At 34.9% G+C, this 13836-nt stretch overlaps 1 protein-coding gene and 1 long non-coding RNA gene across 9 annotated transcripts in view; one reads left to right on the top strand and one right to left on the bottom strand.

The window, feature by feature from the left end:
• Window positions 1–13836, top strand: part of nbas (NBAS subunit of NRZ tethering complex) — a 378367-nt gene that overhangs the window by 323850 nt on the left and 40681 nt on the right. The window lies entirely within an intron of this gene.
• Window positions 3147–13836, bottom strand: part of LOC141379322 (uncharacterized) — a 70347-nt gene continuing 59657 nt past the window's right edge. The window contains exon 3 of the long non-coding RNA XR_012395870.1: window positions 3147–4778. This is a non-coding gene — a long non-coding RNA (uncharacterized lncRNA). The remainder of the gene's footprint in view (window positions 4779–13836) is intronic.

Below are 13836 nucleotides of genomic sequence, written 5' to 3'. Positions count from 1 at the left end.
AAAGAACCTACTAAAATTAAACACGATAAAACTGTACCCCCCTAGGGTAATGGTAATTCATTACTCCACAGTTATTGATTGGTATATTGATTGGTTTAATCGGTTGTGGTACACCCACTGTTACAAGTAAACCATTCATTGATAAGTTTTCCAAACTTTGTTAAGATAGGACAATATTTGGCCTAGATAAAAGGATAGATGGATGGATCGTTCGGCCAGTTGGTTAGTTGGTTGCTTGCTTGCTTGGTTGGTACGTTGGTCAGCTAGTAGGTTGGTTAGTTGGTTTGTTGGTTGGACAGTTCGTTCGTTGGTCGTTTGGTTGGTTGGTTGGTTGGTTGGTTGGTCAGTGGTCGGTTGGCTGTTTGGTTTGATTAATTGATTTTGTTACACACATTGTTAGAAGTCAACTAATCATAGATACGCTTTGCAATCTTTGTTAGGATAGGACAATATTTGGCCTAGATATAACTATGGATGGATGGATGGATTGATGGATGGATGGATGGATGGATGGATGGATGGATGGATGGATGGATGGGTAGGTCGGTCAGTTGCTTGCTTGCTTGCTTGCTTGATTGTTCGGTTGGTTGGTTGGTCGTTTGGTTGGTTGGTCGGTTGATCGATTGGTTGGTTGCTTTGATTGATTGATTTTGTGACACACACTGTTAAGAGTAAACCAATCACAACATCCAACCAAACGCAGTAGAAAAAACAAGCATTAAAGCAAATCAGTATGAAACTCTGTTTAATGCTGTATGTTAATGTGAAATTATGAATTAAATGCATGTAAACCTATGATATGATAAAGCAATAATATTAATAGGTGTAGTTTAAAGGATAGTTCACCCAAAACTGAAGCTTCTTTCATCATTTGCCAACTTTTTACTTGTTCCAACCCTGTTTGACTTTCTTTTTTCTGTTGAACACGAAAATCATTTTAAAGTATGCTGGAAACCTGTAACCGCTGGCTTTTATTCTATGTGTTTTTCTACTAAGCGAGTTTATAGTTACAGGTTTTATGCTTTCTTCAAAATCTCTTATTTAGTAATCGGCAGAATAAAGAAACACACAAACACTTAGGCGTAAGTAAATAGTTAATACATTTTTCTTTTTGGGTAAATTATTCCTTTATAGTAAATCTAAAATAAAGCTGTTGATTCTTTTGGATTTTGGTCGGATGGTGTATTTCTATCTTAGTAGGCAATTGTTGATCAACATACGGTGCCAGTGTAAAATAAACTGGTTCATACCTTCTTTAATTTACTTGTAATATGACTAAACTTTATGGGAAATAGTTTGTGGTTTCTGTATATACTTCTCCTCCTCTAGCCTTGTCATCTTTAATAATAAAACCACTACAGTGTTTTCAGGCGGACCGCTCTGAAACCGAAACCGCAGAGAGCCAGCAGTGGTTTTGGACCCTCTCCTCTTCCCACTCCTTCCCAATACAAACCAGCTTTATGATTTAAATGATAAAAAAAGCCAAGCATGCATCATTTATGAGACGACAAATACCCTGCGTCATTCCAATTAAAGCGGCACTGCAACTGAGAATCAGTACAAAAGAATAAAACAAAACAAAAAAATGAGAGATGCAGTCGAAAACATACATTTTTAACGAGCTCTTCCCCTATTCCACATGTGCATTAGCAGATATTAGTGAACATTATGTGGATTTGTAAATAGAGCATGCTAATGCGCCTCTTTATCTGCGTCTGAACAAAACGTCCACGGGCAGAAATCATTTACCAGCATTTCCTCACAACAAAATGGCTTAATAAACAACTAAAGAATGTCTAAATAATGAAACGAGGGTAGGGTTAGGAGATAAAAAAATGTAATTAGTGTTATATAAAAACAGTTGGGTCAATAGAAGCAACTGATGTGATGGGAAAACCAACATGTTTGCAGTTGTGTGCTGCTTTTAATCAGTTTATATCAGATACAGCACTGCTAACAAACACACTTACTGGTGAGACAACAGACACCCCAAGAGAGCATAGAGCATTTTATTCTGGATCGATGACTTTACCTTTATCTGGGATTTTATAAGATTACGGTGTGAAATATTTATGGCTGTGTGTGTGTGCTCGGTTTTCTGACTTCCAGTGTGATCAAAGTCGCTTCATTAACCTCACCGTTGGGGCCTCTAAAGGACATTTCCCCTTAACAGAATCAAACCATTTTATTTTTGTTTGTTGGCAGCAATTGATGTTTCAGGCCACTGATTGTTGTGAGCAATATATTCGGTCTCAATCAGATATTGTTTGTTCAGCTTGACAAGTTCATTTGTGGCATTTTCAAAGGCAGCTGGGAGTTTACTCTGCGCATTTTCAATTTTTAGTTTTTTCCTAGGGATGTATAATAAAGGCGACCATCTCTAAATTAGTTTGATTAACTTCTGGTTAACACAAATTAAGATAATTTGAAGATTTTTTAGGATCCCATCAATTTTCATTAATTGTTGTATAAACTATAATATATACACGTGCTTGCGTGTATATTTATATATATATATATATATATATATATATATATATAATAAAATGTATTTATTTTTTCAAATAAATTGAATTATTCTTGAATGATGATAATAATAATGATAATAATGCTAAAACACCCTGAACACTTATTACAGTATATAGTGCACTAATTTGCACTACAGATAAAGCCTTAATGTAGAATGACGAATTATGGGAACATTCTGTGACATACTGAAACAAAAAAAATTAATATAATTTTTTTTTTTAATGTTAAAACCAGTGTCAAATGCTCCTTCTGCAATGGTTCATTTTCTTCTCATCAAGTATGCTAATAATACATCACCAAATATTTGAAGAATTACCATGAAAGAGGGACACATGACTACACACACCTGTAGCTGTGTGTAGTGACTGCTTTGATGCCATCTGTGTGCCCGCTCTTCATTCTGCTCATTCTTCAGTCTCTGGAATTTACACATCCTCTGACTTCTCTTCTTCTCTGACATGTACACACACACACACACACACACACACACACTCTTCCCTGCCAAGAGCTCCTGGCTGGCCTGTGTTCTGTCATCCATACATCCATCCATCCATCCATAAACATACACATCTATTCACCCATACACATTCATCCATACACTCCTCATTACTTTCCCATTTCTGCTAGCTTTTTTTTCTTGCTTCATTCATCATCTTCACTCACTAAGATGCCTTTATTTCTTGCTTTTTTCTTTCTTTATTTTGTTTCTTAATTTCTTCATTCCTTCCTTCCTTCATTTTTTCTTTCTTTTGTACTTTTTTCTTTTCATTCTTTTTAGGGATGCACCGATATGGATTTTTTGGCCGAAATTGATAACCCATAACTCTTCAGACTTGGAGGCTGATAGCTGATATTCATAGGCCGATATTTAAAAATATTTCAAAATTTTATATTTTCATACAGCAAACTTCATAAAACATTGAACTGCTCTTATGAACCAAATAGTCTATACTCAAAGCAAAAAAACTTAAAATTGTAAGGTGATTATATAGACCTATATTCACGATTTCACACAAATCAGCATGCTAAAAAACATTATAGCAAATTAACATGCAACTTGACTGTTGCATAAAAATAATAGGTTAAATAACAAAATGGGATTTAATCAACAAGCAAGTTAAATATATATTTAAATAAAATGATAATGAAAGAGCTAAGGACTAAAACCAGCTCAAAAATTCTTGAATAAAACGTGTTACAGTAATGTACATATGTGAAAGTTTGTTGTCGTTGTTTCTCAATCATTTTAAGTGTGCTGCAAGTAACATGGTGTATTTCTCATATGCTGAATTCACATGAACTTTAATTAGGCTTTTTGGCTATAACAAATGTCATTTATAATCAACGCCACTAAAATGTTTCCTTTACTTTTTAAATTATTGTTCTATATACTTACTGTTAAATTAAATTATTATTATTTGGTTGGATTATATTTGTGGAGATTGGTTAACTAAAATACATTTACAACATTTTGTTTGCAAATATTTCATTTCAATTTTTTATGTTTTACTTTATTCCTTAGTATGTAGCTGTAAATAAAATGTATCTACAATTTTGACCTTGTACATCTTAAATTTTATCTGAAAAATGAAATGTGCTACCGTATTAAATGATTGCTATTTTCATCTCTTTTCTTTCTCTCTTTCCTCCTCTCTCTCACACACACACACACACACACACACATTTGATTTCTTCACATTTGATTCTCATTTTTCTCCTTGAAAAGATGGAGTTCCAATCAAGGAGAATGAGGGTTTTCTCTCGTCTGTCTGTTGGAAAGAGGTGATGAGTAGAATATCTTAACAGCACATTACTGCTCTCTCATATTCACATCTTCATTCCTTTCAAATGAAGAAAAATTTAAATGATTTTTCACAAGCCGAATCATTTCTATCATCGGTATGCCAATGAAACATTATAGGCCTTTTGCCAGCTCTCTCTCCCTCTCTCCCTCATACTGTTTTTCTTCTTCTCTTTGTTTCTCTCCGTCTTTATGAAGTGGTTTCTACAGCTGGCCGATCTTTCTTCACAGTTCAGCGCTCGACATTTTAGCTCTGACTCTCTCCATGCTCTTCCTTTTTTCCTTCATCCTCTTATTTTCCTCCCTCTCTACTTCCATCCTCCTCTTTCAATTCATCTTACACACTCTTTCTCTCTTGTTTTTCACTTGCTCTCACACTGCACTTGCTGTTCTTCGACCTTTTAGCTCCGTCTGTGCTGTCTTCAACAGCTCTCCACAGACATCTTGGCTGGAAAGAAGAAAAAAAAAAACATGAGGCTTTGAGAAATTCATCATCACATACACAGGAAAAATGAGTTGAAATAACAGTAAACTGTCTAAATGTCAAAAATAATGCTTTGAAAGTAAGATTATTATACTTTAGAAGGTTCATTTCATTTCTGTATATGTTGCATTCTCTGTAAAATGCAGCTGTGTTTTTTGAAGCTCATATATGATTTTTTTTTTTTCTGGACACAGTTAAACATCCCGATCTTCAAAGTGCACTTCATTAAATAGTATGCACAAACACAGGCCTGTAAACAACCGTTCATCCTTGTTCAATCTCTGTGCTTTTTCTTTCCAGCAATGATGAAAGATCAATAATAATTAGTCAACCACGTTGGCGGTATCAGGTTGTCTGCTATTACTTGATTTATTTACTTTATATAATCAGGTATATAAATGTGTGTGTGTGCGTGCGTGCGTCCGTCCATCCGTATCAATCCATTCATCGATATCAGTCCATATCAATCATCCATGCATCCATATTTGTCCATATCAATTAATCCATCTATATCTATCAATTCATCCAGCCATATGTATTGGACTCTGAAGTCAAGTATATTGGTGACATGTTTTTCTGCCGCTGAAGATGAATTTACACATTTGAGCAATTAAGACTTTTGCTTTGTCATGCATAGAGCGCAGAAGGGATGTATTGTTTTGAATCAGTAGCATCATCACATTGAACTTCTGTTATTCAATTGCACTCCGTGTAAGATTTAAATAGTGCTTTTTTCATGAGGCTAGTCCTTAAATTCTTTTTTGTGGCTGAGGTCACACAAACTGTTCTGACTTCATACTAAAGCTTGCTTAACAACATTAACCCGCTTTGTATAATCCACTCTCTTCAGACACTTGTGCTAATAAAACAAGCTCTAATAATAGCTCAAGTATGACCTTCAAAGTGGTTTTTGTTCCAGACAAATTCTTTATTAAAGCATGCTTTATGGGCCTTTTTCTATAGTTTGGAAGTCGATATGGACCACTAAATGTTTGGTTCACTGATGTCCAACAGAAACAAGACATTTTTGGAGCAATATATATAATCATATGCACTTTAGAACTATATGCATTCTGGACGGAGTAAAACATCTTCTTCTGCTAAACATTTTCTGAGAGGGATAATAAATAATCCTTCATTGTTATAAATTAAACCCCAACAGCAAGCAAGCGTGTGAATGCATAAATCAGTCAATCAGGAGACATGAAATAGTGATGTCAATTGATATTAATTTATTATAAAGAAAGAAACTACAGAGAAACACATTTGTGTAGTCAAGACCAGATCTTATGAGTCAACTTTTGCATGAAAACATTTACAAATGTAATCCACACTAGCACTTTCTTATTCACACTAAAACTTACTGTGGATGCAAAAATGTTATAAAAGCTCATTGAGATGATGCAGAGATAATAATAGTTCTCAAAATATTCTTCTGACAATGTCATTAGCAAACTATTCTAGCACTTACTGTTGTGCTCAGGTCACACCGTTCTCTGTTTGATCTAAAATGCAGTTGACAGTATTTTGTTTATCTTTCCAGGATTGTAATATAAATATTCTACAAAATAACATTTGTCTTTTGCAATGCTGCAATTTTATTAACAATACAGTGCATGTAAAAAAGCATGTATTCGTCAAACCGTAGATATTTACACTGTAAAAAATGTATGTATTTTAGTTAAAGGTTTCGATATTTAATAATTCACGGTTTGCCTTAATCTGTGTACTTTTATTGACATTTAAATAGTCTGTACACTCACCTGGCACTTTATTAAGTAAACCTGTCCAACTTCGTGTTAAAGCGAATTTCTTATCAGCCAATCACATGGCAGCAACTCAGTGCATTTAGGCATGTAGACATGGTCAAGTCGATCTCCTGCAGTTCAAACCGAGCAACAGAATGGGGATAAAAGGTGATCTTAAGTGACTTTGAATGTGGCATGGTTGTTGGTGCCAGACAGGCTGGTCTGAGTATTTCAGAAACTGATGATCCATTTTCACGCACAACCATCTCTAGGGTTTACAGAGAATAGTCAGAAAAAGAGAAAATATCCTGTGAGTAGCAGTTCTGTGGGCGCAGATGCCTTGTTGATGTCAGAGGAGAGTGGCCAGACTGGTTCGAGCTGATGAAAAGGCAACAGTAACTCAAATCACCACTCGTTACAACCGAGGTATGCAGAAGTGCATTTCTAAATGAACAGCACGTCCAACCTTGAGGCAGATAGGCTACAGCAGCAGAAGACCACACCGGGTGCCTGTAAGATCTGAAAACTGAGGTGACGGTTCTCACATGTTCATCAAAATTGGACCATAGAACATTGGAAAAATGTTGCCTGGTCTGATGAGTCTGGATTTCTGCTGCAACATTCAGATAGCAGGGTCAGAATTTGGCATCAACAACATGAATGCATGGATCTATCCTGCCTTGCATCAATGGTTCAGGCTGGTGGTCATGTAATGGTGTTGGGGATATTTTCTTGGCACACTTTTGTGCCCATTAGTACCAATTGACCATTGTATCAAGACACAGCCAACCTGAGTATTGTTGCTGACCATGTCCATCCCTTTATGACCACAGTGTACCCACGTTCTGATAGTTACTTCCAGCAGGATAATACGCCATGTCATAAAGCGAGAATTATTTCAGACTGGTTTCTTGACAATGAGTTTACTTTACACAAATGGCCTCTACAGTAGATATGTCCTGATCAGGTTTTTTGACCTCGAGTTCGAGTCATTTGATTTTGAGTATCTAGTATCTATTTATATTTTATTTATATATATATATATATATATATATATATATATATATATATATATATATATATATATATTTTATTTATTTATTTATTTATTTATTTATTTATATTCGACTATTGATTGGGAGGTAACATCCGATTCTGATCAAGTCTAGTCTGAAACCACGTGATCGGGCCCGATTTCTTTGAGATGTGGTGGAATGTGATATTCGCATCATGTATAAGCAGACGACAAATCTGCAGCAACTGTGTGATGCTATCATAACAATATGAACCAAAATCTCTGAGGAATATTTCAAGTACATTGTTGAATAAATGCCACAAATGATTCAGGCAGGTCTGAAGGCAAAAGGGGGTTCAACCTAGTACAAGTTAGGTGTACCTAATAAAGTGGCGAGGGGATGTAGAAATGATATATTACTTATATCACTATAAAAATGCCCAGTGTGAATAAGAGGCAAGAATATAGAGGAAAAAGATCTATTCAAATGTTTCCTAATACATTTAGATGCAGCCTGAGACCAGAAAAGGGACAACTTTGAGTCAGGAACTAGATCATGAAAAATTGGGTCTGGGTCCAAGATTGTTGGCGCAGTCTTGGATTTGGAAACATGTAGACTACATCATGACTCAGACTCGACCCTCTTCTGCTCTCTATCTTGACTCAGATAGAATTCTCTTCTGGTCGTTGCCTTTATCTGAGTCAGATGCACTGGAGAGGTTTGAAGACAGTTGCAGTGAGTGGTGAAAAGGGTCAGAGGTTATTGCTCAGGCTAGTGTGAATTATCCACCATACACTCAATACTCTGAAGCAACTATAAAAGATCTGACCAGTGGAATATTTAGGTTAGTACGCAAAGTGGACCGGTTTCTCACAGAAATAGACACGGATGATAACTAGGTGTGAATGGATGAATGTGGCTGAGATCATTGATATTATGTGCAATTATAGATTCTGTATGCTTCAAAAAAGCTTTGATAACATCCTCTCTCTGAATTTCTCTTTCCATTACTTTTCCTTTTGATTTGTAGGCATGTAAAGGAAGCAAAAGTTCCCACTGTTAAAATGTATCAAGTATTTTTTTTTTCTTCACATTTTTTATGTTTTCAGTGATCCAATCACAGGAAGCTGTTGAAACCAGCGTTCAAATAAGAAATGCTAGCTTTCTTTTTGTTTTCTCTGCTTTTTATGTGTTGACAGTAATTTGCATGTGTTATGGACTAGCATTTAGTCATCTTGCATGTCCAAAAACAGATTTCGCATTCATCTGACAAACTGTGAAATGTACACTCCTAGTATTACACAAAGCTGCTAAATTAAATGATAAATATTATTTTAGGTGAACATTTGTGCAATAGTTTCCCAGTGCTGGGTTGCAGCTGGAAGGCCATTCGCTGTGTAAAACATACACTGGAATAGTTGGCGGTTCATTCCGCTGTGGCAACCCCTGATAAATAATACACTGAGCCGAAGGAAAGTGCAAGTTTAATTGTTTTTGAAAAGTTTCCTACAGTATGTAATGTTTAACAAAGCAAGGAAATTGTTCATAGTAATTTCCTATTATATTTTTTCTTCTGCATAAAGCCATATTTTTGTATGGCCGGATGATTTGTATATTTACCTTTAACTTTTTTTTCTTCTCTCGATTGTCTACAGAACAAACCATGTTTGTTAAACGGCTTGCCTAGTTCAACTAAGTAGCCTAGTTTACCTAATTAGCCTAGTTAATTCTTTAAATTGCACTTGAAAAAATTTAAGTACAGTACAGTATAAGGTGTTTACTTAAGTGCAAAGCAATAAAAATTGTGGATTCCCAGCATTTTTGCAAGAGAGCTCAGTGCAAAACATACACAAGAACTATTACTTAAATGAAAAAAGAAATTCCTTATGTGGCTTAGAATTAGAAAAAAAAATTATGAAAGCAACTACAAATCAAACCACAATCCATGTACTTTGATACAATGTAGCAAAGCATCATTGAGTACATTCACATGGACACCAAAAGTCTAAACTAAACAGAAATTTAAATCCATTAAACCAACAACAGTTGTTTATACTTCCAGCAGTTCTTTGCATCCAATACCTCAGTTTGTTACAGGGACGTGCTTGAAATATTCCCGAATGGAAGTGAAAGTAAAACTACAGTCAGTGTTTCAAATTTAAAATGAAACACCCAAAATTACATGAAACTCTAGAAGAAATGTATGAACAGCGTGGTGACACAATGATCTTAATCAAATTATGTGCTATAACATGCAAAACTGGATCATAAAAGGAACATTTAAAAAGCAACTGATGTTAACACCTTAACCATATTATTGTCTTATTCAGATCAATACTGATGTCCATGTAAATGTATTCACTGTCTTGTTTTTATTCACACGACACATCCCATAATGATCACACATTCAGCGAGTAGGTGAAGAAAAGGCAGTCTCTTGTTTTGAACACATTTGAATACTTGATTATTGATTACACTACAAAAGTAATCCAACTAAATGTATTTAGACAGGGGGTTGAAAGAACCAAGTAAAAAGAGTTTGAAACACTGTAATTATTGTCATCCGCTTGTGATGATGCAGGATTTTTCAGGATGATACATTTTAATGCCAGATGGCCTTAGATCATGGTCAATCTGAACACTTTTCCTAGGCACCAGAAACCTTTGTGTCCGGCCAGTTTAAATATACTGCATTTAAGTGTTTTATATCCACTATTAACGTCATGTCATGTTTAATATGAGTGCACGCACGCAGTCAAAGGGCATCATATCTTTTTGGCTTGGCCTTGCCTTTAATCAAATTTAGCACATAATTGATTTTCCAGTGTGCTGACTCCTACAGTACAGCTCCTCTGTGTTCTCCACCTCTGAAGCCAGCGCTTGAATAATTTATGCTGAAGAGAGGGAGAGATAGAAGCTCCTGGTCTCTGTGAGCAGGCCCGGGGTCGCAGAGGGCTGGAACGTCTCTCTCTGAGCTCATTTATATCGTATGTGACCTCCTCCAGACATGCGAGTGCAACATGGCCACTGGATAACAGATAAACTGAATGTATGGCTGCCCAGGGGAAAGACAAGAGGTAGTCTATAAGAGCCGTTGTGTGGTGGAGGCGGAGAGATTTAGTTAGTTTATTAACCCAGCAGCTGGCTTTATGGCAGGCTATTTGTTTGTTTTTATAGTGTATGTTTGCAGTCAGATGTTGTAAAAGGTATGATGAACTGACTTTAGAGCTTTGCTGGTATTTTGGCATGCTCAAGACCTGATGATTACAAAAAGAATTTCATTTTCAAACTGTATTTCTACAATATTTTTAATATTACCGTGTTTCCTCTAGGATTTTTTTCCAGTTGTGGCAGCAGGCTTTTTTTTTTTTTTTACACCGATCTACCAATTATCTGTGCCATTAAATCAATGACAAATGTCATGAGCGCAGCATTACAAGTCGAGACCGCATTTATGTAATACGAGCATGTGAATCTGTTTGCTTGCGCACCGATTTCCTCAGCTTGTGCACAAAACTTCTTGCGCATCCTCAAATATACGCTGCTCAAGCGAATTTTCTTGTGCGCTCTCAAATAAACGCTGCTGAAGTGCGATTTAGTGCGTTTATGTAACAAGTATGTCTACAACATTTATTAGATTGGCTAGGAATATTTATGAATGTCTCCAATAGACCTACAGAGCAGCATTAATGCGTCCTGAAGTAAAGTGAAACGGCTATAAACTCCAGCAAGATAAAGTCATTGTATGCAGAATCATAGACCTTTATCAATAAAGTATAATTATGGAAACTGTGTTTATCTTAACTGAAAGCTACGTCTTGTTTGCTGGCCTCACGCATCACGCACCTGTCAGTCAGTCAGTCTGTCAGCACGTCACCTCAAAGGGTTAAACAAATAGCACAGCACTACTATGGTTACAGAAAAATTTTTAATTCATACTTTTTAATACATTTTGACGTGATTTATAATCCGCTGTTAAAAAAAACAACCCTAATGATGATGGGTAAAGTAATGATAAATTTATAAGTAAATTTATAATGAATTGCTATAAAATTAAAGCTGTTTAGCTAACATGGTAGCGTTGTATACTAACTTAGCTGTAGCCTATTCTAGGGATGTCCTGAAAAGGTTTTTTGCCCTCGAGTCTGAAAACGAGTCATTTGATTTTGAGTCTGCTATTTGTCAGACATTTGAGTCATTTGATTTTCAGTCTGCCAATACTGAAAACTGATTCCATACTTCTATAATACATTAAAAAAGAAAAAAGAGCAAAGAAACAGGTCTAGGATGTTTCTTATTTTTATTTAATTCAATTTATTTTAACATTCAACAACTCTGGTAAATAACAGAGCACTTCTGTGAGGTAGTTTGAACAATCAAGTAATAAATTAATTCTTCACTTTTAGACTTTAGTGCAACAGTAAATATTATAAAAATATGATGTAAAAACAAATAGCACCTCACCTTAAAATATCGGCAGGCAATCCCACATTTACAAATCTCACGGTTTGCACGGTTTGCTATTGCAATGTTGTTGTCATCAACATTATAATACCTCCAGTATGCAGACATACTCGCGATTTCCACTTTATGCTGCTTCCTTGTTCTTCTTTGCCAGCGTTTAAACCAAGAGCGTCTCTGCAACAAAGTTGCACACATTGCTGATTCTGTGTAAATGTCGGAAACCACATGATCGGAAGTCGAAACCTATTCCACTGTATTGCATAAACAGGTACAACATTTTGCATAAACAGGTCCAACATTCAGGATACTGAAAGAGCCAAATAGGTCTTTCTAAATACACACACCTATTTATTGTACATTTCTCGGGTCAAAAGTACAAAAATCTTTCTATACTCAAACATTTTTTGTGTCTATTTATTACATTTTTTTTCCATACTTGAAATCACTTTTCTAATTCAAAATGAGATAAAAAATTAACCAATTTAAAACTTGCAGGCTAGTGTACATATTTCATAATGTGGGTCATTATATTAAATACAAATAAATTAAAAACTATTTTAATAAAAAAATAATTCACTCTGTATAACAAACAATATGCAGTTACAAGAGTCTTTAATTATTTCTGCATGTGACTGTTTCATGCATTTACAGATTAGTGTACAGTTTATGGAGAATTTTAGGAGGCTAAAGTCTATAGCAATGTTTTTTGTAAGAAATAGCCATGACCTTTTACGAGTTGAAACAATCCTGTGGCAATTTTTGCCTTTAATATTCAGTATCTGCATTGCTATTTATTGGATTAGAGTTGCCTAGGTTTTATGGTAATTATTTTTTATGCTTTAGAAAGAATTTTATCTGCTCACCAGGTTTCCATTTATTTGCCATTAATGTTTTTTATGGAATTCAATGTTTTTTTTAAGGATTTTGACACATTTTCAATCAATTTAATGGGATTGTAAAAATATTAGTTACTTTGGATAGAAACATTTTTAACGTTCCCAGACATCTGAATACATTGTGCAGGACAGAGTAAGAAAAAGAAAACTGAATAATCTTAAGGGTGTAAATTAAATACTAACAGACACAAGCCAACGCACAGGCCCAACATGCTGATACACATGTCGTAATCTTTCTGATCTGATCAAATTTATTTCAGTCATATTAAGTGTACTTATGTGATTATTTGCTGCGCTCACCTAGAGAATTATTCAGTAAATTTCTCCTTTGGAATTTTTATCATCTATTTTGTGAATAACTTTGTTTGTTTGTTTGAATGTTTTTTTTTTTATTGTATTTATTATATTTGTTTTATTTGAAATTGTTTTTGGCATGAAGATAAAACAAAACAAAGCCAATGAAACAAAAGATATGAGGCAATATAACAATATAATTTACTAAGTAATTTTGTGCAATATTTTGAAACAATCATGTTTGGCTTTGTCTATTCAAGCTGCAGTGCAGTACATGTGAACAGAAAATAGCATGGGTAAATTGAATTGTCTTTTTTCCTGTTCTTTTTTTGTGTGAAAATTGTTTAAAATCACTTGCAACATTCATGATCATTTAGATGATGGTTGAACTTTCACAAATCTCTTTCATCACAGTCTGTTAGTTTGGTCTGCGTGGATCATGGAACTTTTATTTCATGCTAAAAAACATAAACATTTCAAGCCGCCAGTACATGTTAGACACTACTGTTCAAATTCACCTGAATGTTTTTCTTCACGATGTGTGTATTTTGTATTTATATCATATTTTAGAAGAAAGCAATTGTAAATAATAAAACCTGCAAAA

This window comes from Danio rerio, chromosome 20 (assembly GCF_049306965.1).
Source record: "Danio rerio strain Tuebingen ecotype United States chromosome 20, GRCz12tu, whole genome shotgun sequence".
In the NCBI taxonomy this organism is placed as follows: domain Eukaryota; kingdom Metazoa; phylum Chordata; class Actinopteri; order Cypriniformes; family Danionidae; genus Danio; species Danio rerio.
This window is presented reverse-complemented; position numbering and strand designations above follow the sequence as displayed.